Genomic DNA, 27,414 nt, shown 5'->3' on the forward strand with positions numbered 1-27,414 from the left:
GGAGTACGTGTGACGGTAAAGCAGTTCAACCAAATGATGATGAACAGTCGCGTACTGATAAAACTGGAGAAATCCACAGTACTAATTTGGATTGTGTTGGTAACGGCGTTTATTTGGATAACATGGGTATCAGCGAGGTAACTCAACGAAAGAGCGGGAGAGTAAGAAAGGCACCGCTACGTTACGGTAATTATGCACCTGAATGTGATGCGCATATGGCACTATCATCTATCGAAGGTGAATCACTAGTGTTATCAGCAGAACGATTTGTTGGTGACGATCCGTCCACAATATCGGAAGCAAAACGGCGTAGTGACTGGTCTGAGTGGGAATAAGCAATCAATTGTGAGATGCAGTCGTTAGCAAAGAACAATACTAGGTCTATTTGCGACTTACCTAGAGGAAGAAAAGCAATCACAAATAATTGAAATGTCTTTATGATTCGGATTGCCTTCATTCTATTCTATTGAGAGGCGGTGTTAATATAAACAATAAAATAGAATAAAGTAAGTTAAAAAACAATAACAATTGACAAATGAAGGCGATCGAGGTAACCTTGGTGATCAAGAAACAGTGAGAGTCAGTTTGAGAGAAACAGCTCAAGAGCACAGTAGTAGTTGTCTTTTTTGTTGATTCATCCTTTGTATTTCAATTAATTGATTGAATAAATTACTGCAATTTCTTGCATATTCTCTGAAAAGTAAGTAACAACAGCAAAATTCGGCAAAGAGCTACACCGATATCAGACCCCCAAATGGAGTTAGACATAACGTTCGTCCTTCTGTTTGAATTTAGTTATAAGAGTTGCCATATTCAGACAAAAGAGAAGAGTTGTTAATTTGGCTGGCAACCTCGGTTACTAAACCAATAAACCATGTGTAGTGTCCGCGAAAAAGATAAGCCAAGAGGTACCCGAAAACTAGATGTTAAGATTAAAATCTCGGAACTAGAGGGTGAATTAAAACGAATGAAAGTAAGTAATGCAGTAAGCTGTCTGCTAAACTACAGATACCATCGGTAAATCCTGGAAGTACTCCTACTTCTAACCCTAACACCAATCTGTCCTCCCGACCAGCCACCCCACACCTCCAAAACGCAGAAGTCTTCCACAAAGTGGGATACTCCTATGGAGGTGGTCTCGAAATCCTGACAACGCACCCCTGTGCTCTTCTGTTGTTTTTATTCTCCGTTGTCATCACAACCGTTATACACGATGTCTAGATATTCTAACATAACCTGCCTCGAGTGAATTGGACCAATGATGAGTAAGTATAGTGTTTGCATGAGTACTGAGGTTTACACTTTAAACTATCAATTATCATTGGTTGTGTCTTCTGAAATTTTATACATTATGTTCTTACTTTATCTACATGTAAAAAAATTAAAAACTAAGTTTCCTAAGTTGTTCTCTAAAGAGCTTATAACATTAACTATTCGTTATTCATTTGTAGACATTTGAATTCCGTTCCCATAAACAAATTTCAATTTTGTTCATAAAATCAGGTAGACTAAAAAGTTTTCTTTACTTGTTTACCACCAAACTTTAATCAGTTCAAACTTTTATTTCATACGAACCACATCTCTCTGAAGTTGCTTCTACGCTTCAATTCAAAATTATTAGTTAAATATTCTCGCTTTTATTAATGAGTCCCTGCCTCATTGGAAATGATAATCGGAAGAAATACTTGTGTATAGTAATGCTAGAAGTACGATGCAAAAGGCAAATGATGTAAAGATTCTAGTGGCCTAAGAATTGGATTTAAATGTAAGTATAATTTTCATCTGCATTCAAGATTTTTATAACTAATGACATATTTTATGTTAAAACACACACAATTAAATTATTTAATTTAAATGAAAAACAAATAAAATTGGTATATATAATATGATTAATTTTTAATAATTTTATATATCTTTTTTAAGGTATTTTGACGATTCGTTGGGCACGAGGAGTTACGGTCACATGGAAAGGCTGATTACCATCATATAAATGAAGATGAAATGAGCCATGACAAAACCTGACGACATCGGGAAATATTTTCTCTGAGGCTATGAAATATGAAAAAAAATCCAAAAAATCCGAAAAAAGTACAAGAAAAAATCACAATAAAGAAGAAAGCATCATTACCAAGAAACCGTATTCAAAAGTTCTACCAAAAAGACTGAGGACTGGAATCTATCCGTTGGAGTTCCATAAATTTGAACACTGAACAATTTCTAACACTATCTCAATCATCTAAATCTTATCAATATTAAAATTTGCCCTGTATGTATATTATTTATTTCCTTGAAAAATATTACTTTTTACCAGTGTGCGTTTATATTCGGATTCAAACTCAGATAAATTTTTATTTATTTATAGATTTTATTATGATTAACCATGAGTGACAATAAAGTATGTATCTAAGGACATTTATATAAAATTTAAAAAACAAAAGAAAACTTACTGCATTGTCCCGGATGTGAATCGGGACGGTCTCAGTCGGGGATCGTCGTATCGGTACGGATATTCGAACCGGCACGACTTGGGCGCCGTGTCTGAAGGACAAAACTGGTCTGCCGGCGCTTCAAGAGGCCTTGAGATTAAAATATCGGAACTAGAGGGTGAACTACAACGAATGAAAGTAAGTAATGCAGTAAGCTGTCTGCTAAACTGCAGACACCTTCGGTAAATCCTGGAAATACTCCTACTTCTAACACCAATCCTTTCTCCCAACTAGCCACCCCACACCTCCAAAACGCAAGTTTTCCACGAAGTGGGTCACGCCTATAAAGGTGATGTCGAAATCGTCTGATGATGACGCACCCCTGTGCTCACCGAAAGGACATGAAAGTACTGGAAGTCTTTATATCCATTAAGGTCAAAAGCCAAAAGTGAATAATTGGAACAGTTTACCAGCATCTGGTTCTGATTTTTATTCCAATCATTGTGCATCAGTGGATATATTTTTAGTAACTGGAGATTGAAACCTGCCCCGAGTGAATTGGACTAATGATGAGTATAGTGTTTTCATGAGTTCTGAGGTTTACTCATTAAACTATCACTTATCATTAGTTGATTGGGATTTACTTTTTAGCAATATGGATGTTAATGATTATGAGCACAAATCTTATGAAATTTTATAAAATATGTTCCAACTTGATCTACCTGTAAAAATATTTAAGAACTATGTTTCTTAAGTTGTTCTATAAAGGGCTAATGACATTAACAATTCGTTATTCCTTTGCAGATATTTGAATTTCGTTGTCATAAACAAATTTAAATATTTTTCTTAAAATCAAGTAGCACAAAAAGATTTCTTTATTTGGTTACCACCAAATTTTAATCAGTTCATATCGAAACATACCTCTCTTATTCATAATTTGTTTTCAGAATAAATTCAATAAATTAAGATTGAAATCTGAAAGTACTATGTAAAAGGCAAATGGTGGAAAGATTCTAGTTGTCCAAGAATTGGATTTAATTGTACGTATAATTTTCATCTGTATTCAAGATTTTTATAATTAATGATATATTTTATGCTAAAACACACACAAGTTAATTATTTAATTTAAATAGAAAACAAATAAACTATTTCGACGATTCGTTGGACATCAGGAATTAGTTACACATTGACAGACTGATTACTATCATATAAATGAAGATGAAATGAGCTATGACAAAGCCACACGATATCGGGAAATATGAAAATAAAATCCAAGAAATCAAAAAAAGTACAAGAAAAAATCCCAATAAAGAAGAAAACAGCATTACCAAAAGTTCTACCAAAAAGGCTGAGGACTGGAATGTTCCCTTTGGAGTTCCACATATCTGTCTGTGTATAAAGCAGGTACTTTCATTTTGAGAATTAAGCATGTTTATAATAATTATAATTTTATAATTGTGGCGAAGAAATTTTTCCTATTGTAATCTGTACTTTATGACGGTAAATGCGTTTCCTAAATAATTATGTTTATATCACAAATAATTATGTTGTATATAGCTGTAAATCTTTCTACTGAATAATTGGAGGTTGAAAAAATCGACAATGTGTCGAAACCATTTTATAACACCAAACTAAATTGTCGACTTAAGTTAAACTAAGTAATTTTATTTGTAAAGTTAAGTTATATTTAATTATTTGTGAATCTCATTTATAGTCTTCCAGTGTAGGTTGAAATATAAGGATGAGATTGATTCGAAACAGTTCTACCATCAACAATATTATAACAAATCGAAAAATCATCACGATATTCCTTTGCTCTGTCAATTTGCTGACACTGTGGATTAAAACGAATAGAATTATAAGAAAAGATATAACTGAACCACAATTTGGTGAAATACATGATACAATATAAGAATCAAATCAAGTTTTGCTTGGGAGAATACAACTTTTTTGCTAAATTACATACTTCTGACATATGTCATAAGGAAACGTAACATTAGCAACATAAATGTTATTTTATTTTTTGACAAACAATTGGTTGCTATTGAAACTTGAAATAAATGTCGACGAGAGATCTGCAACTGATTTGATTTCAGTGACTTTCAGGGCACGTAATCTAAACCTTCAGACAGTAAGTTGCTATTTTTGTAACTGTTTAAATATATCACCTTTTTAAATCAACAGTAAATTCACGTAGGTGATTCTCTCAGCTTGAATAACTGAGCGACAGATTTCAACACTGAAATTTTCTTTTTCAACTTTGGTTATCACCCTCAAATGATATACTAATCTTTCCATATTTGATAATTTTATATCGCAAATTATTTAGATTCCTCATGTCTGGATGACAAATTCAAATAATATCAACACAACTTATAAACCAAATCATAAAATAGTAATTTCTATTTTACAATTTTCTGCGTAAATATTGATTTGCAATCTTTGTTCGGATGAAACTTATAATTAATGGCTTTATCATTTGCAGTTCTGCTAAAATTTTCATCTACTTTGGTGCATATATATTTTTGGTGTCTCCATATTTTCTTGACAGTATGCGTGTTTTGGCAACACACTGACAACATCGAGAACTAAAGATGGAGTATTTTCGTTCTGCTTATTCGCGATACTGATCATAGAATGAAGGTATTTTATACTACCAAACATCGCGGACCCTTGTATCCTATTAAGCAGTATTCTTCTAAAATATCTATAATAATAATAATAATAATAATATAATTGAAATGAAAGTTTATGCTTTTATAGACATTCAAGAAGTGAGACACAATTTACTTGCTTTACCTATATGCTCCATACTTGCTTTAAAAATATGTTAAAATCGTGGTAGTAACTCTCCATATGCGTTGGGATGTACATGGAGTTCTTAGGATGCTTTATTTAAATTTGCCATCTGTAAAAAGAAATAATTTTTGAGGGTATTGCAAAAATTATCTTCAAAAATTGATTGAATATATCATATTGTAGAAGAGCTTGAAAAACACAGTGACCAAAGGTTTTTTTGAAAGACGGAAAATTACGGAGCGATTTTTAATTAGGGATGACTCAATTTGATTATACGTCGATGTAGTGCACTGATTCAGTTAACCAAAGGGGCGGTATATATAACACGATATTGTACACTAAATACTCTCTGTACTATGTAATATTGTATAACTTTGATTAACTTTTGATATATATACAAATCGGAATTCTTTTTTACAGTTTTTAAGACATCTTGGTGTTTTGATAATATATCATATGCCTAACTTTACTTAAATGAATTTTAATATGATTGGTAATATTTTGATTCAGCAAAATTAAAGCCCACGGGAATTTTTCATGTGACTTTATTTTCGAGAATATCATGACGAATTAACACTATTTGAAATCAGAGCTCTAAAATAGATATATTTTGTTGTTAGTGTAACTGTTCCAATATGATTGAATAAATGCAACAAATTATGTAGCTAAGGGAAATCAAATTTAAAAAACAATACAACACTTATTGTAAATTAGCAACTGTTATTTACAATTGTTCCTACAACTTAATTTGAAATATTAACAATTTCAACATTCAAGAGATGCTGTGAAACTTGAGAACACTAGGTATCTCATCATTCAAAAACTCAACAACTACAAACACGCCATCAATTTATTTCAGATGTAATTCATAACACATAATTTCTTAAAAGAGTCAAATTTGATGATTAACATCAATGGATTGAATTTAAATGGAAAATGTGTAGGGTTTAACATAATGGTTAAGGCTTGAGTAATACCATATGGAATAAATAATGAAATTATTTACTAACAATTTCTTAAAACAGGAGAATAAGTTTTTGAGAACTCTGGTCCTGTACGTTTGTTTTGAAAACTAACTGACAACTGATATTTCAGTTATTTCATTTTGCTTGTTGGTCGATTTTATATTGGCGATACCAAATATAGAAAGATGATATTCTAAATTGTCGAGATATTCTGAACACAGGATTCTATAATAATGATGGAGGAGCTATCCTTCTGTGACAGTTAACAGTGAAACATTCTTCTGATACAATGCGAAAAAACATCTTATTATTGAAAATAAAGCTTACGCTATAACAGAGTCAAGAATTGAGACACAATTTTCTTAGAAAAGCATTTATTTGGAATACCGATCAGACATGTGTCAGATGATGATATTCTTCCAGGTAAATAGAAAGGAAGAAGAACTGCCTTCGTTGCTATTGAACCCAGATTATGTACAAAACTATTTTTTGGTAAATTTACCTTCTAAACTTGTTCATTTAGTTATTGCGAAGAGCACAAAAAACTTTTATTTATCTTCTAAAGGGTTCTTATCCCATCAAATAACATTCGCAAAGTTCAATTTATATTGTGCATCACAATCTTCAAGTTTTGATTCACCACCACGATTTGAACTTTATTTTAAAGCAAGTATGGAGCATGTAGGTAAAGTAAATTGTGTTTCACCTCTTGAATGTTTATAAAGATTTTTTAGAAAAATACTAATTAATAGGATCCCAGGTTCCTAGAATCGCGATTATAAATCAGCAACTAAGGCCAAGTTGTCCAATTTGTCAGCTCTCAAGAAAACGTGGAGACACTTAAAATATATATGCACAAACGTAGATGAAAATTTCAACAAAATTACAAATGATAGAGCTATTAATTATAAATTTCATCTGAACAAAGATTGCAAATCAGCAAATTGTAAAGTAGAAATCACTTCTTCATGATTTTGTTAATAAAATGTGCTGACATTATTTGAATTTGTCATCTAGAGATGAGGAATCTAATTAAATTTTGACATAAAATTAGCAAATTTGGAAAGATTGGTATCTTAGTGTTATTTGAGGGTAATAATCCAACCAAACGTGATAGAAAAATTTCAGTACCTAGTTGAAATTTGCCGCTCACAAATTCTTGCTTAAAGAATCAACTAGGTGAATTATCTTTTGATTTAAAAAGGTGAAATATTTAAACATTTACAATAATAGCAACCTACTGTCTGAAGGTTTCGATTACGAATCACTGAAATCAAATCAGTTGCAGATCTCTCGTCGACATTTATTTTGAATCAAAGAAATACTGTCTGTGATTCTGCAGATAATTAACATGTGAATAGAAATTGTTTTTGTTAACATTGTTAACTTTATACTTAAATGCCGATATATATTTTGTTGCTAAGAGAGGTGAGGGATGTCGTCTTTCAAGTAAATTTGATTTGATCTTACATTGTATTAATGTTACATCAAGTTGTGGTTCAGTTATATTTTTTGGTATAATTCTATTCGTTTGAATCCACAGTGTCAACAAATTGACAGAGCTAAGAAATATCGAGATGAGATGAGTTGTACTAAATGGTAGAACTGTTCCGAATCAAATTCATCCTTATATTTCAACCCACACTAAATGATAAATGTGATTCCCAAATATTTATATATAATATAACTTTCCAAATAAAACTACTTTGTGTACCTTTAAGTTATGTGGTTAATTTAATATAAGTTTGGTTGTTAATAAATGGTTTCGACCCATTGTCGATTTTTTTAACCTTCAGCTATTCAGTGGAGGTACTGAGTTATATGGAACATATTTTTTTAGGAAACACATTTAGTGATTACAGTACAGATTAAAATTTAAGGAAAAATTACTTCGGCACTAATCTAAAATTATAATTGCTATAAACAAGCTTCATTCTCAGATGATAGATGAGTTGAAACCTAGATCCACCCTATGGAAACATTTCCATAAAATGAAAGTACTTGCTATATACAGAGATAGAAATGTGGAACTCAAACGGGAACATTCCAGTCCTCAGCCTTTTTGGTACAACTTTTGAATACGGTTTCTTGGTAATGATGTTTTCTTCTTTATTGTGATTTTTTTTTGTACTTTCTTCGGATTTCTTGGATTTTTATTCATATTTCATAGCCTCAGAGAAAATATTTGCCGATGTCGTCAGGTTTTGTCGTGGCTCATTTCATCTTCATTTATATGATGGTAATCAGCCTTTCCATGTGAACGTAACTCGTCGTGCCCAACGAATCGTCGAAATACTTTAAAAAAGATATATAAAATTAATATTAAAGATTAATTTTATTATATATACCAATTTTATTTGTTTTTCATTTAAATTATATAATTTAATTGTGTGTTTTAACATAAAATATGTCATTAATTATAAAAATCTTGAGATGAAAATAATACTTACATTTAAATCCAATTCTTGGGCCACTTGAATCTTTACACCATTTGCTTTTTGCATCGTACTTTAAGATTTCAATCTTAATTTATTCTGAAAACAAATTAATTAGGTATTAATGTGTTGTTTTAAGGAGCGTCATATACATGAAAGTTCTTATTCTTTGTTTAGTTGGGATTCCTGTAAGTAAATTAATGAATTTAAACAAAAATATTACCTAAAAATAACAGTTTGATACGATCTATTTCATTTCTAGCATTACTATACACAAGTATTTCTTCCGATTATCATTTCCAATGAGGCAGGGACTCATAAATAAAAGCGAGAATATTTAACTAATAATTTTGAATTGAAGCGTAGGAGCAACTTCAGAGAAATGTGGTTCGTATGAAATGTTTGAACTGATTAAAGTTTGGAGGTAAACAAGTAAAGAAATCTTTTTGGTCCACCTGATTTTATGAACAAAATTGAAATTAGTTTATGACAACGAAATTCAAATGTCTACAAATGAATAACGAATTAATAAATAAAACATTGAAATTTGTTTATGGGAACGGAATTCAAATGTCTACAAATGAATAACGAATAGTTAATTTTATAAGCTCTTTAGAGAACAACTTAGGAAACTTAGTTCTTAATTTTTTTACATGTAGATAAAATAGGAACATATTGTATAAAATTTCATAAGACACAATCAACCAATGATAATTGATAGTTTAAAGTGTAAACCTCAGTACTCATGCAAACACTATACTTACTCATCTTTGGTCCAATTCACTCGAGGCAAGTTATGTTAGAATATCTAGACATCGTGTATAACGGTTGTGATGACAACGGAGAATAAAAACAATAGAAGAGCGTAGTTATAGAAACAAAGTTAAGTTGTAAGAGCAGAGTTAGTTGTATACAGCCCACCAATGTTGTAAGATAGTCAATAAGCGTTTTACTGAGTACCTTGCATTATCATTCCACGTCGCCTTGTAAGCAGGCATGTTCTAACTATTAACTTTTGTGTTTTGACCTTAATGGAAACAAATACTTCCAGTGTTTCCGTGTCCTTTCGGTGAGCACAGGGGTGCGTCGTCAGGATTTCGAGAACACCTCCATAGGCAGACAGCTTACTGCATTACTTACTTTCATTCGTTGTAATTCACCCTCTAGTTCCGAGATTTTAATCTTAACGTGTAGTTTTCGGGTACCTCTTGGCTTATCTTTTTCGTGGACTCTACACATGGTTTATTGGTTTAGTAACCGAGGTTACCAGCCAAATTAACAACTCTTCTCTTTTTTCTGAATATGGCAACTCTTATAACTAAATTCAAACAGAAGTACGAACGTTATGTCTAACTCCATTTGGGGGTCTGATGTCGGTGTGGCGCTTTGCCGAATTTTGCTGTTGTTACTTACTTTAGATAGTTAACTCTTTCGGAACTTGGAACGGAGTCGTGCTCAGGGTTTACCGGGCGGTTGACCTTTCTTTCTGCCAATAGAACCTGGATTTGAACCGCCTTTTCCTTTCCATCTTTCAAGGTTTTTGTCTCTTAGTAGGAACTTCTTGTAGAACGGAACTGGCGATGTGCCGTCCGGTTTCAATAGGATTCGGAACCACTCGACCTTTTGCAGGCACACTTGCTCTTTTCGCATTTCATTATCGCTAATTCGGTTATTAAACTGTTTATAGTACGAAAACAAAAATTTAATTCAGTTGTTTCTTGGATTGGTAACCAAGGTTACCAGACAGGTAAACAATTTTTTTCATTTGTTTGAATTTGGTAACTAACTAAATTCAGACAAAAGATGGACACTAAATAAACACAAAAATATCACTACAAACACTTTTGAAAACTGAGGTGTGAGTGTGATGAGAATAATAGTCGATGTTACAAGAAAACTAATCGTTTATTATATTATTACAAAGTGTGCACTCGGCTAGAAACGTCAAAGACTAAAAACTAAGAACTAAAAACCCTTCGTAGCATGACGCTTGCGTTAGGGCATCTATACAGAGGGGTTCCAAGTATCAATGTGCAATTTCATTCCTTAACAAACACTTTTCCGTAGTTGCTACTCAAATTTGGATAAATGGCGATTGTTACCGCTGCCATTGGTAACGACAGAAAGGTCTCTTATTGTTAGCGACTTTTGTCAATTGTTCAAAGTGCACCAGGAAATATTGTTGATAGTAACAATTTTTGTTTGAGTTGTTCGTCCTTCCTCTGCCTGCATTTAGTTATAATAGTTACCATAATCGAAAGAGAAAAGTTGTTAACGCTAATCCCAAATCTTTATCCCAACCAGCCACCCCCACTCCTGCAAAGTCTTCCAGCTCCAAAACGCAGGAACTCGGTCACCCCCAAGGAGGTGATGTCGAAATTGTCTAACTACGATGCACCAGTTATGGTTCAGTATTCAAATTTATGTATATTGAACTGTATTAAAGTATTTTAGACCAAGTACACTAAGAATTAGAAGAGACTTCTCATAGAGAAGAAAATTTTAAATTGGTTTGGGAAAAAACAGCGCTAATGATTAGCCGTCTCAGATCTCAGTTTCGGTTAATATTTTTTGACAGCTCATTGACAATCTTGGCAACTGATCTTTGTGTAATTTCGTTTCGTTTGGTGTCCAATAATATAATGCTCTAAAGGCGAATTACTGAGAGAGGTTATTTCAATTTGCCAAAATATGCGGAAAGTAGGAAGGTCCTAATTATGTGATGTGAATTTATAAGTTTAACAAAATTGAAAAAAAGCAGCTAAAAAAGATGTTTAAGTGTTATTATTATCTTATCAAAGAAAATATATAAAATTTTGATATTTGTTAGGAATAGCAATGTCTAATTAACAATTCACACACTTTTGTCGATGCATATTCTTCAGACAACAAAAGTATGTTTTACTTTTGATTAATAAACATATCGCCTTCATTGCTGTTGAAACCTGAATATGTACAAAATATCATTTGATTTCAAAACTGATCTTGAACAATTATTTGGTAACTTCTTAAAATTTCGTCATTGAATAGACAAAAACAACAAAAGAAATAAGTATTTACACTTCGTTAGCTGTTTGTTTCACTTTTTTGCCTTCAATGCAGACACAAATCTAATATTTTTGTTTATATTCAAAACGTAATTATAATTTTGTCCAGATTGATGTTTTCAATGAACTCAGAAGTCTTTATTTATCTAGTAATAGAGGTCCTTATGATATTCTTTCTACAGTATTGAATGAATTGTGGATTTTCATTAACAAAGCCTCTAACAATGAAACTTAATATGTTTTTAAAATCTACTTTATTTCCTAACGTACGTAAAAAATCATTTGTTATACCTATCTTAAAGGATGGAGATAGTTTACTTGTTGTTTTCCAAGATTGTTCAAAAAAATCATTTCCAAAATAATTATGCCATAGTTCCAAAATATTATAAATGAGAGTCTACATGAATTTTGCAAATATAAATCTTCTGCGACCAACCTTCTTATTTATAAACTCTCGACAGTTGGTGCTCTTGAAAATCATTTACAGGTTGATGCTGTTTATACAGACATTTAAAAGGCATTTGATCGAATCTGCCATGATTTATTGTTTGCTAAACTAAATGGGCTGGATTTGACAAGTAATTTTTCCTCTGTAAATAATTATAACGATTGTAATGTAAAGTGATTAGATTTTATAAAAAAATTAATCAACACCATATTCTCAAGTTATACTTTAGATAAAAGATATTAATGTAATGTGTTTGAAATTTAAAAATGAGTAATAGATTGGGCGGTAGATTTTCTGGAAAAGTTGGTTCGGCTCAAGGAAACTGAATTTGGGTAAATGTAAAAGAAAAGCTGGAGAATATCTTGATGCGTTTGCCCACACATTAAAGTAGCTTTTTACACAAATACTGCTGTAGGATCCCAGGTTTTGCGATGTTTTGTCGTATAAAATAACCTCTTTCCATAATCGGTATCGCGATTATAAGTACAGCAATTAAGCAGAACGAAATACTCTCACATTAGCTGTCAAAATTGCCAGAGTTGTCAAAACGTGCGGACTCCTTAGGAACTCGTTAGGAATATTTAAACAATTACAATAATGGCAACTTGATGCCATTATTGTGGAGATGTCGATTACTGGTCCTGAAAGTCACGGAAATCAAATTAGTTGCAGATCTATCGTCGACATACAAAAACTGTCTGTGATTCTGATAGATAATTAACATGTGAAAAGAAATTGTTTTTGTTAACTTTGTTAACTTTATATTTCCATTAGAATAGATTGCTGCTAAGAGAAGTTCCAACTATTATAATTTAGTTTGAATATGTGATACGGACGACGTGAGGGATGAAATTGAAAACAGGATAACTAGATGTATATACACATAAATAAAATTTTAATTAATTAGTAATTACAAAACTAAACGAACATTTGGGAGTGGGTGTTGGACTGAGTGACATTTTACGAACTTTCAAGTTTCAATAGCAACGAAGGAATTTTGTGTATCAAATAAAAGAAAATAATATTTATGTTGCTAAGATTACGATTCCTTGTGACATATGCCAGACGTTAAAATATAAACAAAACATCCAATGTCCAATTGAACCTTATTCGAAATATGTAATTTAGAAAAAAGTTGTCTTCTTTCAAGTAAATTTGATTTGTTTCTTCCATTTCTTCTTTTATTGATGATCCTTGGTCCTGGATTTGCATTTGAGGACTTTTATGACCTTACTTATTACAAGTGTATCACCCTTACTTACTTTGTTTCTTTTGGTTGGTATTGTTGACTGAGAATACTGTTGAGTCACTTTCAGGTTGTTTAACATCTTGTGATAGTTTTGATTTCACAGAAATTGAAGTTATCTTCATGCCGGAGGATCTAATTCATGAAGATAACTTCAATTTTTGTGTGTGTTGTTCGGTTTCCCAGTCAACAAGAACAACCACAAGAAACAAAGTAAGTAAGGGTGCTACACTTGTAATAAGTAAGGTCATAAAAGTCCTCAAATGCAAATCCAGGACCAAGAATGTTCAACAAAAAGCAAGTAGTTCATCATATGCTGTTGTGTTTGAGGCAACATCCAGCCAAAATGACCCATGGCAAGTGGCTTCTGGTGCATTTTTTTTTTTTTTTTGGGGACAGAGAGGGGAAAGTGTAAACCCCCCTCCGGGCACCGATCCGGAGATCATAACCAATTGGAAACCATATGTGCTAGCACATATGGGGGAAAGGGCGTGTATATACATACACGGGTGAACCAGAAGACGGGACTGACAAAGATGCCAGCCCCCTGTCAACTGGTTCCCGGAAGAACAAGCCCAATCTGAGGAAGGTCCTAGAACCTCCCTGGGTGAGGATTGGGCTTGCAGTTGATCCGTCGGCCTCCCGCCACCACTGGCTTGTGGAGCGGGACTGCCCGAGAGATGGCTTCTGGTGCATCGTCACACATGACAAGACGTAAGAACATGCAATGCTCAGTACAAGTGAGGTTAGACCATGACGATGAAGGTCAAAACAAAAAGGTGCTTTTTACGAAAGTATTATATGTTCCTAAACTGGCAACAGATTTATTGTCTCTAAGGCAGATTATTTGCGGTGGTAGCCAAGTAAAATTTGACGGAACAGGCTGTGTTATGTGAGGGTCGACTGGAATAGTATTAGGATTAGCATTAGTCTTTTCAAATCTGTTTAAAATTTGTTCCACATAAATACTAAAACTTTCTATTTCCATTCCCAAGTAATTACTTGGGGTTTCCATTATTTTAATTTCAAATGTGTTTTTCAGTTCTCTTTTAAATTAATTTAGTTCTGATTCATCAATTGAGAATAACAGGCTATCATCAACATAGACACAACTAGCATTTCTTCTTACTGAAATCAAATTTACTTGAAAGAAGACAACTTTTTTCTAAATTACATATTTCGAATATGGTTTATTTGGACATTGGACGTTTTGTTTATATTGTAACGTCTGGCACATGTCACAAGGAAACGTAATCTTAGCAACATAAATGTTATTTTCTTTTATTTGTTAAACAAATTTCCTTCGTTGCTACTGAAACTTGAAAGTTCGTGATTTCCGTGATTTTTCAGGACTCGTAATCGAAATTTTCAGACAAAAACTTGCCATTAACGTGGTTGATTCTTTAATTAGTGAGCGATAATTTTCAATGGTGCACTGAATTTTTCTCTTTCACTTTTGGTTGGGTTATCACTCTCCCACAACACTGAGATACCAATGTTTCCATATTTGCTAATTTTATGATGAAATTTATTTAGATTCCTCATGTTTGGATGACAAGTTCAAATAATGTCAACACAACTTTTAAACCAAATCATGAAATATTGATTTCTATTCTACAATTTTCTGCGTAAAGATTTGCAATCTTTTTACAGTGGAAATTTATAAGTAATAGCATTTTTTGTTGGTTTGTTACATATATATTTTTAGTGTCTCCACGTTTTCTTGAGTGTTCCTAACGAGTACGCACGTTTTGACAACTCTCTGACAACTTAGTCAACTAATGTTGGAATATTTTCGTTCTGGTTATTTTATACGACAAAGCATCGCAGAGCCTGGGATCCTATTAACCAGTATTTTTCTAAATATCTACTTTATAGTGCAACAAGGGCAACATAATTAAAAGGAACGCTTACACTATTATAGACATTCAAGAAGTGAGACACGATTACTTGTTTTACTTATATGTTCCATACTTGCTTTAAAAATGTGTTAAAATCGTGGTAGTAACTCCCATATGCGTTGAATTGTAAATGGAGTTCTTAGGATGCTTTATTTAAATTTGCAATTTGTAAAAAGAAATAATTTTTAAGGGTATTAGAGAGTTTGATGAATAACCCGAAAAGTTTTGACATTGACAGAATTTGGAAGGGCGTGACAACTAAGTTGACTTATTAATTACTAGTCAGTAATAGATGATGTTAACAGAGAAATGGAAAGATTAAATATTTCTACTCATAATTTCTTCTTCAACAATAACGCATACTTTAAGCTGGAATTTATATGCTAAATTACTGTCCATCCCATTTAAAAATTGTTCTGCAATCAGTGCTTTTTAATAATATCTGTATTCTTGAACCTCTCTGTTTAAACTCTTTCAGCACCAGAATATTCACCAGCTTTTCTTTTACATTTACGCAAATTCATTTTAGTTTGAGCCAAACCAACTTTTCTAGATAAACTACCGCCTAATCTATTACACATTTCTAAATTTCAAACATATTACATTAAAATCTTTTATGTAAAGTGTAACTTTCGAAAATAATGTTGATTTATTATTTTTAAAAAACTAATCACTTTACATTACAATCGTTATGATTATCTACAGTGGAAAACTTACTTGACAACTCCAGCCCAGTTAGTTAAGCAAACAATAAATCATGGCAGATTCTATCAAATGCCTTTTAAAAGTCTGTATAAACAACATCAACCTGTAAATAATAACTGTCGAATTGTTATAAATAAGAAGGTTGGTCGCAGAAGATTTACATTTGCAAAATCCGTGTTGACTCTCATTTATAATATTTTGGAACTATGGCATAATAATTTTGGAAATGAATTTTTTTGGACAATTATGGAATACAAAACATTTTTCATACAGGCATAAATTTGTTACAAGTAAACTATCTCCATTCTTTAAGGTACGTATAATAAATGAATTTTTCTGTGCATTAGGAAATAAAGCACATTTTAAAAACAAGTTAAATTTCATGGTTAGAGGCTTTGTTAATGATAATCCACAATTCATTCAATACTGTAGAAGGAATATCATAAGGACCTCTATTACTAGATAAATCTGACTTCTGAGTTCATTAAAAACATCAATCTGGAAAAAATTATTATTATTTTTTGAATATAAACAAAAATATTTTCATGACAAAACGATATTGCTTAAATTTGTGTTTGCATTGAAAGCTAAAAAATTAAACAAACGGCTCACGTGTAAAAAGTAAATACTTATTTCTTTTGTAGTTTTCGTCTTTTCAACGACGAAATTGTAAGTTACCAAATAATTGTTCAAGTTCAGTTTTGAAATCAAATTACATTTTGTACATATTCAGGTTCCAACAGCAATGAAGGAGATATGTTTATTAATCAAAAGTAAAACATACTTTTGTTGTCTGAAGAATATGCAATGCTTTAATACAATTCAATATACATAAATTTGAACACTAAGAAATTCGGGTACCTCTGGAAAGGTCGGCAGACTTTTGGGTTTTATTGAGTTTTTCACTTAGCTTGTCTCTTTTCCGGACACTACACATAGTTTATTGATTTAGTAACCGATGTTACCAGCCAAATTAACAACTCTTCTCTTTCGAATATGGTAACTATTATAACTAAATTCAAACAGAAGAATGACAATCAACTCACACCAAAATTGTTACTATCAACAATATTCCCTGGTTGCTAACCACACTTTGAACAATTGACAAAAGTTGCTAACAATAAAAGACTTTTCTGTCGTTACCAATGGCAGCGGTAACAATCGTCATTTATCCAAGTTTGAGTAGCAACTACCGAAATCTGTCCATCTTTTGTCTGAATTTAGTTAGTTACTAAATTCAGACAAATAAAAAAAATTGTTTACTTGGTTGGTAACCTTGGTTTCCAATTCAAGAAACAACCGAATTAAGTTTTGGTTTCCGTACTATAAACAATTTAATAACTGAATTAGCGGTCATGAAATGCGAAAACAGCAAGCGTGCCTGCAAGAAGTTCGAGTGCTTCAGAGTGCTATTGGGACCACACGGCACATCGCCAGTTCCATTTCAGAAGAAGTTCCTATTAAGAGACAAAAACCGTGAAATAAGAAACTGAAAAAGCGGCTCAAATCCAGGTTCGATTGTCAGAAAGACACAGCTAATTATTGTAAAGCCCCAGTTTTGATCGGCTGCATTAGAGTACCAATTAATTCTCTGTATCATGTGGGGACTTTGAACATTTTTAAATCTCTGTTAACTTTTGTGTGGTAGTCATACGGTGTTTTAACTGGATTGCAATCTACCATTCTGAACTTCTCTAATATATATATATATATATATATATATATATATATATATATATATATATATAAGCGTTACTCCTTTCTTGCTTTGGTTAATTTCTATTCCAAAAAAAACTTAGCATTCTCTGATCTCCAATTTCTCAGCTAATTCTCTCTTAATTTCATTACCAGTTTGATTTTCGACAGTTCGTTTGTATTCCTTAAATATTTCAAGAAATTCTCCTTTTGACATGAGAAAATACACCTAAATGTTAGAAGATATCTTGATCCACCATTGGTTCTAACTCGCATTGGTCCGCAGATGTCTGAATGAACAATATTCAGTAACTGCTTAATTCTTAATTCTCTGGCAGTAAAGTTTGTCCTTGCTTGTTTACCTCGTTGATATATGTCACACCACGTGGGTAATTTATCGTTATCCAATTTTATTTATACTTAAATAAATAATATATATAAAATATATAAAATAATTGTTTCAATAGTGCCGGTCCATTTGAAGCTTGGATTTGGTCCAATTTAAGCCATACATCTTTGGAAATCTCGCATCCTTTGATACTCTTGAGGTCCGATGGGCTTATGCATAGGATCATGTCCGCATTTACCTTTTTATCTTATTTACATCCACGTTTTAAGCGCTGATTCACTTTTTGTGTCACCCTGACATATAACTGGCTTTGATACTTCACCATTAACGAAATCCCAGGTATCGATTTTGGTAAGTAACGCCTCTACCTGAATCCGCCTCGTGTCGAAATTTTCTTTGGACAGAAGTTCAATTCTTGTCCCACATATCGCCATCTCGAGTCCCATGTTTCGATAGTATGGACCTACGTTATAACTCATCCTACATCTGAGAATTAAGCTTGTTTATTCTAATTATAATTTTAGAATAGTGCCGAAGTAATTCTTCCTTAAAATTTAATCTGTACTGTAATCAGTAAATGTGTTTCCTAAAAAATTATGTCGCATATATCTTTTAAGTACTTCTTTCCACTAACTAATTGGAGGTTAAAATTAATTAAATTAACCACAAAACTTAAACAAAGTAGTTTTATTTGGAAAGTTATATTATATTTAAATATTTGGGAACCACATTTATAGTCATTTTGTGTAAGTAGAAATATAAGGATGAAATTAATTTGGAACAGTTCTATCATTAAAGTTATTATAACTCATCTCGACATTTCTTTGCTCTGTCAGTTTGTTGACACTGTGGATTCAAACAAATAGAATTATAACAAAAAATATAACTGAACCACAATTTGATGTAATATTAATACAATATAAGATCAAATCAAATTTACTTGAAAGAAGACAACGTGTTTCCAAACCACATATTTTGAATTAGGTTTAATTGAATTAACCATAACTCTTGCCTATAATTGGACAGGCTGACATACATCATAAGGTGACGTAATATTAGCAACATAAATGTTATTTTCTCTTATTTGACTAACATATCTCCCTTCGTTGCAACTGAAACAGGAAAGATTGCAAAATGTCACTCAATACAACACTCACTCCAAAATGTTCGTTTAATTTTGTACTAATTAATTAAAATTTTATTTATGTGTATATACATCAGGCAAGTTACTTGTTTTCAATTTCATCCCCCACCTCTCTTAGTAGCAAAATATATTTCTGCATTTAAGTATAAAGTTAATGAAAACAATTTCTATTCACATGTTAATTATCTGTCAGATTCACAGACAGTATTCCTTTGATGGAAAATAAATGTCGTCGAGACATCTACAACTGATTTTATTTCAGTGACTCGTAATAGGAACCTTCGGACAGTAGGTTGCTATTATTGTAACTGTTTAAATATGTCACCTTTTTAAATCAAAAAATAATTCACGTAGTTGATTCTTTAAGCAAGAATTAGTGAGTGGCAAATTTCAACTAGGTACTGAATTTCTCTCTTTCACGTTTGGTTGGATTATCACCCTCAAACAACACTAAGATACCAATCTTTCTAATTTTGCTAATTTTATGTCAAAATCTATTTAGATTCCTCATGTCTAGATGACAAGTTCAAATAATGACAACACAATTTATAAACAAAATCAAATCACAATTTTCTGTGTAAAAATTTGCAATCTTTGTTGAGTTGAAATTTATAATTAATAGCTCATTTATAATTTTGATGAAATTTTCATCTACTTTAGTGCATATATATTTTAAGTGTCTCCACGTTTTCTTGAGAGCTCGTAACCGCTACGCACGTTTTGATAACTGGCTGACAAATTAGACTACTTGGGCATGTTGGGGTATTTTCATTCTAATTAGTTGCTAATCTTATAATCGCGATTATAGGAACCTGGGATCATTTTAAGTAGTATTTTTCTAAAAAAACTACTTTACCGTGCAATAAGGTATAACATAACTGAAAAGAAAGATAAACATTCAAGAGGTGACACACAATTTACTTGGTTTATCTATATGCTATATGCAGAATCTTAACATCTACTACATGTCTGATCGGTATTCTAAGTAAATGATTTTCCAAGTAAATTGCGTCTCAATTCTTGACTCTGTTATAGCGTAAGCTTTATTTTCAAGAATAAGATATTTTTTCGCATTGTAAATTAAATTATATCAGCAGAATGCTACACAGTTAACTGTGACAGGAAAATAGCTCCTCGATTATTATTATAGGATCCTGTGTTCAGAATATCTCGACAATTTAGAAGAACAACTTTGTGTACTTGGTAAGGCCATTATAAAATCGTCCAACAAGCAAAATCTCCAACATCAGTTGACAGTTAGTTGTCAAAACACACGTACAGAACCAGAGTTCTCAAAAACTTATTCTCTCGTTTTAAGAAATTGTTAATAAATAATTTAATTATTTACTCCAAATAGATTATTATTCAAGTCTTAACCGTTAATTTAAACCACACACATTTTCCATTTAAAATTGATCCACTGATATTAATCATCAAATTTGACTTTCCTTAGACATTATGTGTTATTCCTTATGAATTACATCTGAAATAAATTAATGGCGCGTATGTTGTTGTTGATTTTTTGAATGGCGAGACACCTACTGTTCTAAAGTTTCACAGCACATCTTGAATGTTGAAATTGTTAATATTTTAAATTAAGTTTTGGGAACAGTTGTAAATTACAGATGCTAGGTTACAACAAGTGTTCTATTGTTTTCTTAAATTTGGATTCCCTTAGATACAGAATTTATTGCAGTTATTCAAGGCGGAATATTGTAACAATTACATTAATAACGAAATATATCTATTTTAGAGCTCTGATTTCAAATAGTGTTAATTAATCATGAAATTCTCGGAAATCAAGCCACATGAAAATGTCCCGTGGGCTTTTATTTTGCTGTATCAAAATATTACCAATTATATTTAAAGTTCACTTAAATAAAGTTAGGAGATAAGATATATTAACAAAACACCAAAATGTCTTAGAAACTGTAAAAAAAAATCCCGATTTGTATATATATCAAAAGTTAACCAAAGTTATACAATATTACAGAGTACAGAGAGTATTTAGTGTAAAATATCGTGTTATATATACCGCCCCTTTGGTTGACTGAATCAACGCACTACAACGCCGTATAATCAAATTGAGACATCCCTAATTAAAAATCGCTCCGTTGTTTTCCTTCTTTCAAAAAAATCTTTGGTCACTGTGTTTTTCATTCTCTTCTACAATATAATTTATTCAATCAATTTTTGAAGATAATTTTTGCAATACCCTCAAAAATTATTTCTTTTTACAGAATGTAAATTTAAATAAAGTATCTAAGAACTCCATCTACATCCCAACGCATATGGAGAGTTACTACCACGATTTTAACATATTTTTGAAGCAAGTATGGAGCATACAGGTAAAGCAAGTAAATTGTGTCTCACTTCTTGAATGTCTATAAGAGCATAAACTTTCATTTCAATTATGATATACCTTATTACAGATATTTTAGAAGAATACTGCTTAATAGGATACAACGCTCCGCGATGTTCGATTGTATATAATTACTTCTTTCCATGATCGGTATCGCGATTATATGATAACCGAATAAGCAGAACGAAAATACTACAACTTTAGTTCTCGATGATGTTGTCAGTGTTTTGTCAAAATATGCCTACTCCCAAGAAAATGTGGAAACACTAAAAATATATATGCACTAAAGTAGATGAAAGTTTTAACAAAACTGCAACAGATAAATCTATTAATTATAAATTTCAACCCAACAAAGATTTCAAATCTTTATTTCCCCAGAAAATTGTGAAATAGAAATCACTATTTCATGATTTGGTTTATAAATTGTGTTAACATTATTTGAACTTGTCATCCAGACATGAAGAATCTAAATAATTTACGACATAAAATTATCAAATATGGAAAGATTGGTATATTAGTGTTGTTTGAGGGTGATAATTAAAGGTGAAGGAGAAAAATTCAGTGCATAGTTGAAATATGTCGCTCACTTATTCAAGCTGAAAGAATCAACTACGTGAATTTACTGTTGATTTAAAAAGGTGAAATATTTAAACAGTTACAAAAATAGCAACTTACCGTCTGAAGGTTTAGATTACGAGCCCTGCAAGTCACTGAAATCAAATCAGTTGCAGATCTCTCGTCGACATTTATTTTCGACAGGTAATTAATATGTGATATGTGAGGGATAGAATTGAAAACAAGATAACTAGCCTGATGTATATACACATAAATAAAATTTTAATTAATTTGTAATTAAAAAATAAAGCGAGTGAGTGTGTGATTGAGTGACATTTTGCAAACAAGTATCAATAGCAACGAATTGTTTGTCAAAAAATAAAATAACATGTCATATTACGTTTCTTTATGGCATATGTCAGAAGTATGTAATTTATAAAAAAGTTGTCTTCTCTCAAGCATATTTGATTTGATTCTTACATTGTATTAATATAACACCCAATTGTTATATAGTATATCTTTTCTTATAATTCGTTTTAATCCAATGTCTCAGCAAATTGACAGAGCAAAGGAATATCGTGATGATTTTTCAATTTGTTATAATATTTTTGATGGTAAAACTGTTTCGAATCAATCTCATCCTTGTATTTCAACCTACAGTGGATGACCATAAATGAGATTCCCAAATATTTAAATATAACATAACTTTACAAATAAAACTACTTTGTTTAACTTATGTCGATATTTTAATATTAGTTTGGTGTTATAAAATGGTTTCGACACATTGCCGATTTTTTCAACATCCAATTATTCAGTGGAAAAATATACAGATATACACAATATAATTATTTATGAATCACATTTTCCGTCATAAATTACAGATTAAAATATAAGCAAAAACTACTACGGCACAATTCTAATATTATAATTACTATAAACATGCTTAATTCTCAGATGTTAGATGAGTTGAAACGTATGCCCATACCATGGAAAACTTTCCATAAAATGAAAGTACCTTCTTTATACACAGACAGATATGTGGAACTCCAACGGGAACATTCCTGTCCTCAGCCTTTCTGATAGAACTTTTGAAGACGGTTTCTTGGTATTGCTGTTTTCTCTTTTATTGTGACTTTTTCTTGACCTTTTTTCGGATTTCTTGCATATTTTTTCATATTTCATAGCCTCAGAGAAAATAGCATGCCCTCAATCTCCGGAGATCTATCTTTCAACACTCTAATCCGGAGATTGCATGCTTGCATGATATCCAACCCTGTGAATCCGACAGATACAAGAGACCTTGTCTCTTGGCTGTCTAGACCTCTGCGTCTCTTTTGAACATCTTTTCTTTACCATGTAGCGATTGTTACGTACCTCTTTAGTTTTCTCTTCTATTTTCCTAAACCTTTATGGTTAACTACTCTTAGGTCATGATCTTCGAATCATTGCCCGGAGAGGGGTTTTTAGTCGGTAAAGTCCGGCACTACGTCTTGTAGATTTCCCCCTCTTTGCTCCAATATAAAAAAAATCATAATTTATTCTGAAAACAAATCAATGTGTTATTTTATGAAGCCTTATTTTGTGTTTAGTTGGGAACTCCTGTAAATATAAATAATGAATTTAGCCAAAACTATTCCCTAAAAATAACAGTTTGGTACGATCGGTTTCATTTCTAGCACTACTGTACATAAGTATTTCTGCTAATTACAATTCTCAATGAGGAAGAACCTCATTAATAAAGAGAGAATATTTAACTATTAATTTTGAATTGAAGCGTAGGAGCAACTTCAGAAAGATGTGTTTCTTATGAAATAAAAATCTGAACTGATTAGAGTTTTGTTGTAAACAAATAAAGAAAACTTTTTGGGCTACTTGATTTTATGAAAAATATTGTAATATGTTTATATACAACGAAATTCAAATGTCTACAAGTGAATAATGCATAGAATTTCAAACAAAATGGTCCTGTGGCATAGACAACTAGAGTACCTACATTATAAAGGCGTACAGGATTTGTACAGAAAGCGACTGGTACACGGTAATAAATTGGATAATGATAAATTACCCATGTGGTGTGACAATGTCAACGAGGTAAGCACGCAAGGAAACCCTTTACTGATAGAGAAGGAAGAAGTAAGCAGTTACTGAATATTGTTCATTCAGATATCTGCGGACCAATGCGAGTCAGATTCAGCGGTGGATCAAGATATCTTCTTACATTAATAGACGAATATAATAGGTGGTGCTAGGTTTTTTCCTTAAGTCAAAGAGAGAAGTTTTTGAAAAATTTAAGGAGTACAAAAGAACTGTCGAAAATCAAACTGGTAATGAAATTAAGAGAGAATTAGCTGAGAAATTGAAGATCAAAGATTGCTAGGTTTTTCTTTAGAATAGAAATTAACCAAAGTAAGAAAGGAGTAACACTTAAACAAAAAAAATATATTTCAGAGAAATTCAGAATGGTAGATTGCAATCCAATTAAAACACTATGACTGCCACTCAAAATTTAAAAGAGATTTAAAACCATTCAAAGACCCCACACGATACAGAGAATTAATTGGTACTCTAATGTACTCTAAGGTAACCGATCAAAACTGAGGCTTTACAATAACTAGCTGTGTCGTTGGATGTGGTACCGCTTTCCTTTCTGCCAATAGAACCTGGATTTGGGCCTCCTTTTCCTTTTCTTATTTCTCGGCTCTTGTCTTTTAATAGGAACTTTAATAGGGTCACTAAATAAAAACGAAAATATCACTACCAACACTTTTCCGTAGTTGCTACCGAAACTTGGTTAAATGACGATCGTTACCTCTGCCATTGATAACAACAGAAAAGTTTCTTATTGTTAGCGACTTTTGTCAATTGTTCAAAGTGTGGGTAGCAACCAGGGAATATTGTTGAAAATTACAATTTTTTTTTGAGTTGTTCGTCCTTCTTTTGTCTGAATTTTGTTATAATAGTTACCATAATCGAAAGAGAAGAGTTGTTAATTTGGCTTGTAACCTCGGTTACTAAACCAATAAACTATGTGTAGGGTCCGGAAAAAAGAAAAGCTAAGTGAAAAACTCAATAAACCCCAAAAGTCTGCTGACGTTTCCAGAGGTACCCGATTTCCTTAGGAATAAAATTTTGGAACTAGAAGGTGAGATACAGAGAGTGAAAGAGTGCTTACACAGCTTTGTCGTCTAAACTAGGGATACTATCGGTAAACTCTGATGGTACCCCTACTCCTAACGCTAATCCCAAATCTTTGTCCCAACTAGCCACCCCTACTCCTGCAAAGTCTCCCAGCTCCAAAACTCAGAAAACTTCTTGGAACTCGGTCACCCCCAAGGAGGTGATGTCGAAATTGAGTAACTACGATGCACCCCACCATTTATGGTTCAGTGTTGAAATTTATGTATATTGAATTGTATTAAAGTATTTTAGACCAAGTGCCCTAAGAATTAGAAGAGCCTTCTCATAGAAAATAAACTCCTTGTTATTAAAGTAATTATTTAACGTTTCTAATTGAATGGAATTATTTGGTAGCGCTAATGGCTAGACGTCTCAGTCTCAGTTTCGGCTCTTATATTTTGACAACTCACTGACAATCGTGACAACTGATCTTTGTGTAATTTTGTTTTGATTGGTGTCCGATCCTATAATGCTCTTTGGCGAATTACAGAAAGAGGATATTTCAGTCTGCCAAAATGTGCGGAAAATAGGATCACATAAATATTACTCAACGAGCTGACTCAGCTTACAAAATCCGATAATATGCATTCCTCAGTTAATTTAATGCTGTCTTGTTAACCAAAAGTAGTTTACCTGAAGCATTCTTCTCAATTTACAGCGCAATGTAGCTTAGGCTATTATAAAGAATGAAAAATTATAACACATCTTAAAACAAATAATGTTTCATTTCCTCTTGGGAATCCAATTGTAACTGTTGTGATGACCTGTAGGAGTGTACTGAAACTACACATAAACTGTTAAAATTGTAATTTGAATTGTGCGCCTGTAGACAGTTAAGTTGTAATTTTAACACTAAATTCTTAAATATAAGTTTTTCTTCTGAAATAATAAATTCTTTTAAGAAAAATTAACAGGTTATGGAGCCAGAAAAGCCCAGGGAAGCCCAGAATGGCTTACTTATTGAGAAAAGTAATGAAGTTAACCTAAAACGTCAATACGACAATTGAAAAGTGTTTTCTCGTAACATCTGGAATAAGGGTTCTTAAATTGTCAGCAAACAATCAATTGGCATTAATTGAAAAGTTAACCGGCCGAGATAATTACGTAACATGGCGATTTGCTATAAAAACATACCTACAGCAAGAGGAGTTGTGGAACTGCATAGACCCCACCACATGTGTCATTGTGGACACAAAACGAGACACAAAGGCAAAAACTAAGATAAATTTACTAGTTGACTAAATAAATTACGTGCACATGCAAGAGAGTAGTACTGCAAAAGAAGTATTTGATGACTCTTTGTTGACACGCTGTGATGGGCTGCTGCGTGATCTCTATAATACTTCACTTACTCTATGTCAAAACGTAGAGAAATATGTGAGCAAAATTATGTGTACTGCTCACAAGCTCAGAAACATTGGTTTCGCAGTTGACGATGAATGGCTAGTTACATTGCTACTCTCCGGTCTACCAGAGTCCTATCAACCAATGATTATTGCTATTGAAAGCTCCGGCATGAAGATAACTTCAATTTCTGTGAAATCAAAACTATCACAAGATGTTAAACAATCTGAAAGTGACTCAACAGTATTCTCAGTCAACAAGAACAACCACAAGAAACAAAGTAAGTAAGGGAGCTACACTTGTAATAAGTAAGGTCATAAAAGTCCTCAAATGCAAATCCAGGACCAAGAATGTTCAACAAAAAGCAAGTAGTTCATCATATGCTGTTGTGTTTGAGGCAACATCCAGCCAAAATGACCCATGGCAAGTGGCTTCCGGTGCATCGTCACACATGACAAGACTTAAGAACATGCTTGAAAATATGACGGCTCCTGTCATACATAAAATCAGAGTCGCAGACAACAAAGTATAATCTGTGCAATGTTCAGTACAAGTGAGGTTGGACCATTATGACGATGAAGGTCAAAACAAAAAGGTGCTTTTTACAAAAGTATTATGTGTTCCTAAACTGGCAACAAATCTATTGTCTCTAAGTCAGATTATTTGCGATGGTAGCCAAATAAAATTTGACGGAACAAGCTGTGTTATTATGAACAGCAGAAGTGAGGTAGTATCCTCCCACTGTGGCTTTATGTGAGGGTCGACTGGAACAGTATTAGGATTAGCATTAGTCATTTCAAATCTGTTTAAAATTTG

At 32.3% G+C, this 27,414-nt stretch overlaps 1 long non-coding RNA gene across 1 annotated transcript in view; it reads left to right on the top strand.

Moving 5' to 3' along the window:
* The first annotated feature begins 720 nt into the window (after window positions 1-720).
* LOC126264228 (uncharacterized) overlaps window positions 721-27,414 on the top strand; it is a 34,448-nt gene continuing 7,754 nt past the window's right edge. The window contains exon 1 of the long non-coding RNA XR_007546992.1: window positions 721-908. This is a non-coding gene — a long non-coding RNA (uncharacterized LOC126264228). The remainder of the gene's footprint in view (window positions 909-27,414) is intronic.

The sequence above is a fragment of the Aethina tumida genome, chromosome 1 (assembly GCF_024364675.1).
Source record: "Aethina tumida isolate Nest 87 chromosome 1, icAetTumi1.1, whole genome shotgun sequence".
Lineage (NCBI taxonomy): Eukaryota > Metazoa > Arthropoda > Insecta > Coleoptera > Nitidulidae > Aethina > Aethina tumida.